The sequence below is a fragment of the Patella vulgata genome, chromosome 2 (assembly GCF_932274485.2).
Source record: "Patella vulgata chromosome 2, xgPatVulg1.2, whole genome shotgun sequence".
In the NCBI taxonomy this organism is placed as follows: Eukaryota; Metazoa; Mollusca; class Gastropoda; family Patellidae; genus Patella; species Patella vulgata.
This window is the reverse complement of record NC_065880.2, coordinates 83,337,050-83,341,919: the sequence shown is the minus strand read 5'-3', so window position 1 is coordinate 83,341,919 and position 4,870 is coordinate 83,337,050. Positions and strand designations below refer to the sequence as shown.

The 4,870-nt window shown below is 37.6% G+C and overlaps 1 long non-coding RNA gene across 1 annotated transcript; it reads right to left on the bottom strand.

Moving 5' to 3' along the window:
• Nucleotides 1–2,248: 2,248 nt before the first annotated feature.
• LOC126809902 (uncharacterized) lies at nucleotides 2,249–4,469 on the bottom strand. Its single transcript, XR_007674983.2, has 3 exons — nucleotides 4,406–4,469; nucleotides 2,385–2,588; nucleotides 2,249–2,308 (listed from the first exon to the last, which is right to left on the bottom strand). It is a non-coding gene; the product is annotated as an uncharacterized LOC126809902 (long non-coding RNA).
• Nucleotides 4,470–4,870: the final 401 nt, after the last annotated feature.

Sequence of the window (4,870 nt, the reverse complement as noted above, 5' to 3'; positions counted from 1 at the left end):
TAAATGATTCTTTCACAGTCACAGGCAAAATAGCGTAAACTGTGACTTATGCAAAATTGACTAATTCTCGGCAATTGCTCAAATTACAAATTACTTTTGAAACACACTTTCTTCGTATGGAATATTGTTACATGTTTATGATAGTTACAAAGGAATATTTTAAAATATGAAAAGCCTGGATGGATTGTAAATAGCCCATTTTTACACCTTTTTTCACCTTTAAATTGAAATGGCGCAAATACAAGCCCTGTAGTAGGGACATTCATCTTGATCTCTCAGATTTGTAAAAATTAATATTTACTTGCGAAGTTGTAGTTTTTGGCAAAATTACATCATTCCCGGTGCCGACAGAAAACTTTATCCGTTACAGAAAAAAAAAGACATTTTGGAACACGGAGTATATGAACTTTGTTTTGTACAACTCGAACGATAAATAATTACTAGGACCGGAAAACTGAATTAGCCAATGGCGGCTAGCGCAAAGAACCGAGAGAATTTATTTTCACATTTTTGCCCAAGTCCGTAGACCCTTTAATCCTGTGCATAATGCCATAAAAAAATTCATAAATAAAAAAGTTTTTTGTCAAATGTTGGCGCCAAATATCTACGACGATTTGTCGAAAAACAAAAATCTAAACTACCCTGGCTATGTGCCCGGCCTTGAGCTATGTCAAAATGTATCAAATGTGAAAATCCGCCGATTATTGTAAATATTACGGCAATGTTTAAAAACGACAACGCCGATTTCGGACATTTCGCGTTGTCGCAGAACGTTCGAATTAGCTCTATAATCTCTAAGTCACACCCAGTTTCGCAGTAAAACCGAATTGATACGGCAACTAGTTTCTGAGATATGCTCAAGTGGAAAAATTATAATAAGAATAATTTTAACAAAAACAATAGTGTTTTACACAAACTACGCAAATAACCAAAATCTTAACATACCGAAGCCCCATTAGTAGTTGAACTCGCTACAGCAACCAATGACGGCCCGTCAGTAATACAAAAGGTACTGTGACATGCCACAACTAAGGAACATAAAACCAAGGCAGCGACAACTTTCATCGTGATGAATTATTTTAATAAGCGATAACTCGAATTAATACTGGAGAACAAATTTGTTTCACGTCTGCACGGCTCGAGCTCTGTGTTGCTGTCTGCCTTATGATGAGATAATCGTTGACTTCTGCGTCAGGGGCGTACATAAAGATTTTGTTTTGGGGAGGGGGGGGGGTAGCAAAAATGCGATCAACTGATGTCCCTAATCCGAGTGTCGCAGTCAGGGGCCAAGCACCACAGATGAGAGTTTTCTAGGGGGCAGTAGCTGATCTGGATACTGGGAATAGGGGGTGGGGGTCCAAATCTAGGGCGCCATCCATAATCACACCCCACAATGAATGTCAACAAGAGAGGGAGAGAGAAAGAGAGGAATGGAGAGAGATAGGGAGTTTAGCGTCCACTCGACACAGACTAGATCATTTCGGGACTAACATATGGTTTAATTTTATTTCAATAATTCGCTTGCGCGTTGGGGTCTTTAGCAGTGGAAGGAAACCGGAGGACCCGGAGAAAACCCACGAGGTTGGACAGGCAACCCTACTCCATGTCAGTAGTAGAGAGGGTACTTCGGAGCAATTTTGGAATTCCAGACATTCCAAAGGTCTGACGTCACACATTCCTAAGGTCTGACGTCAGAGCATTCCACAGGTGTTCTATTTATAGTTTGAATATGGTTATTGTTGACTGAACAATGAGGTTATGAATAATAAAAAAGGTATGCAGGTGTTGTATTCTTTGATCGTGTTTGACTTTTGTAACGAGGGTATGGGGTCCACGAATTGTTTATTGGGGGGGGGGGGTAGGGGAAGATATTTCGCTTTATAGGCAGGTGTGCAGAGGTTACATTGAGTTCACGCCAAGCATAGCTATACCTGCATTCAGGGACAATGATCTCCGCTATTAAGCTTGACAGTTGAGCATGTTGTGATTGTTTATCAAAGGCTGTTTATATCCCACACACCATACTCCCCCCCCCCACACCCCCGTCCTAACCTAAAAAAAACCACTTCACAGGTCTACACTCTTCAATCCGTGTCGATACTAAGAAACCAACAACAGCCTTTTTTTTTTTTTTTATAATATTTTATTTAGCCATCATGTTATATATATATATTTTTAATTTGCTGGCAGGTTCCAATCTGCTAGCTCCCTATAAGTGGCGAGAACGTTGATTATGTTCTTGAACGCAGGGTTCGTTCCCTCAACCATCCTCAACCGTGTCAGTATGTAGTCCGTAAAAGCTAACAATCTGCAGAAAAGAACAAATCAGATAGGTATTGGTAAAATAAAACATACCAAGTAGAAAAAATCACCAAAAAACTTACGTTTCTTTTTCCTGCTCAGGTGATGGCCTTATAGGGGTTATATATGGGTGGTGTGTCGCCAGTAAATTATTGGCGTCGAACAGAATATCCCTTAGTTGGATAGCTATAGCAGGTGTTCCAATAGCATTGAGACACGGTGCCAATGTACACAGCATTAGGGTAATTATGCTTTTCAAGTAAGCCTGAACCTGGTCAATACTGTACCTTAAACAACAAAAAATATAATATTATAATTTATATTAAAGATATTTTCAAAGTCAAAATATTAATAGTTTGGTTAATACCAATAAATGTATGCCAATTTTGGTGTGTATGTGTGTGTGTAGCTTGAAAAAGTAGAAACATTCGAGTATGATGAAAAGTAGGGTGGGCTGATGCCATGGAGGTACAGTGTGTGGTTCTCTTGCACTTACCATTAAGCATTGCTTTCAACATAAAGTTCACGGTCTCTACGTATATGCAAGGTAATATAGCGTCTTAGGATCCTAACCGGGTTAATATTTGTTGAATATGTTTGACAAATATGGTTGCTTAGATATGAACAGTTTTAAAAATAAGCAAAGCAGACGAAAGTCGTATATTAATCTCAATTGTTAGGAGAGCGATTTAGCTAATTTACGCGTGTCTTTAATTACGCACTACAAAGGCCGTCCTACGAGGGTCGAGTGAAAAGTAAACATGAAACGCTGTTTTAAAAGTAGGTTTCGAATCACAATTTTGAAGAAATAATAAAAAAACTTACATTTTGAGACGGTCTTGGTTTTCTTTTTTTACAAAGTCGACGAGAGTTGATAATGCTTATTCGTTCAGAGGCGAGAATAATTTTCACAGACAAACGGTGGGTACTTATAAAGAAAAGTGAATACTTTTATGAGCAACTATAAATCGTTGGGAGGGTCGAGTTGTTCTAAGATATTCCTTTTAAAATATTATACATTAAAACTAGACAATACTCCGTTATGAATAATTTTAAAATAAATATCTCCACTTAAAAATATTATTCATGAAAACTAGTCAAATGTTCATAAAGTTTAACATTAGGTTTTGTCTGTTAAGAAGGGGGCAATTATGCGTCGTACTCAGACACCAGCTATAAACTGTCGGTGTTTTTATCAAGTACTAGACATAACCAATGACGCGAAATAATTGCCAGAAAGACGTGTGATGTCTGTCGGCGAGCGAGTAGCTGAAAAAACCCCTACTGGCAGCGAGTGGGTTTAAAAGACCAAGCGTCTAGCTACTTGTCAAAGCAGGTGTCAGTGGCTGACCGTTTAACCTCTCGCCACGAAGCATGCTACATTGAGTGTGTATATCTCGTAAGACCTTGTCTTTTAGTATACGCCTAGCAATTACTGGGACAAATTCGGAAAATAAGGTCAGTTTTTTCCTTTAAAGATACATTGTTTAAGATTAAGATAATTATTATTATTTTTATTATTCACTCTTTTCGAATTGTTTGGGGTCTCTGAGTACAAGATCTTGTACATATATTTTGTTTTTTATGTAGAATTGTTCAAAGTGTAGATTATAGCCAGGGTTAAAAATTCAGACAATTTCGACAGTTTTATCAAGAAAGTTGTGTTTGAAAAGTAAAATATTATTGTATCCGTAAATCGCAAAGCCTGGTGTTGTTAGGGTATCACTCGATGTGAAGATTATTAGCCCGGTTGTCAAACCTCACCCCAGATGTTTACATTCACGAGGATTACATTAACGATAGATTATTATTTATTAGCGATAGTATTACATTAGTAATAAACGATTGGTCGTTTCTTAAATTAAATTCTTAACATGTTACGGTGTTAGTTTTGTAAGAGTTTTTGATTGTGAAATTTGAATGTATATAACGTTATCAATTTATGTCGTGGTCATATAGAAAACGCCTGGATAAACACGATACATATACATTACGGTTATGGTGTCGAGATATTTGGGTCGTCGCGATAACCTGGGGTCTGGGACGGTTCTCAATTGTTGGCGAAAATTACTGGATAATCTACCACATAAAAAACCAAACTCACGGTTACGCAAGGGTAATGGAACCTTTCGGCTAAAGGCTCGGTAAGTGTTAGATCTTATGAAGCCAGGCCGTTTTTGCTAGATTCTATAAAGTGAGTCTGAAATATATCTCACAATTCACTTGGCGCATCTATTATTAGAAACAAAATAGATCCGAGGAGAATGAAGCGTGAATCACGATGAAGAATTAAGAAGATTGTGAGAAGCCATACGGCTGATTCATGACGAGAGAAAATTACCATTTCAATTAAAACTTTTACAAACAAAATTTTAGAGAGGGTCATTGTAGACTAGCGAGATGTTTTGATAGATTCAGTACGTGGTAACTTAAAAGACTGGATAATCCAGACAATGACAGGCTTTCCGTCAAATTTTGAGGACCCAGCCAGACTAATATTCGTAGAATATTTGTTTGGATGATAGAGACAACTTTACCGTTAGATGTGTACTGTATAACTTCGTTCAAC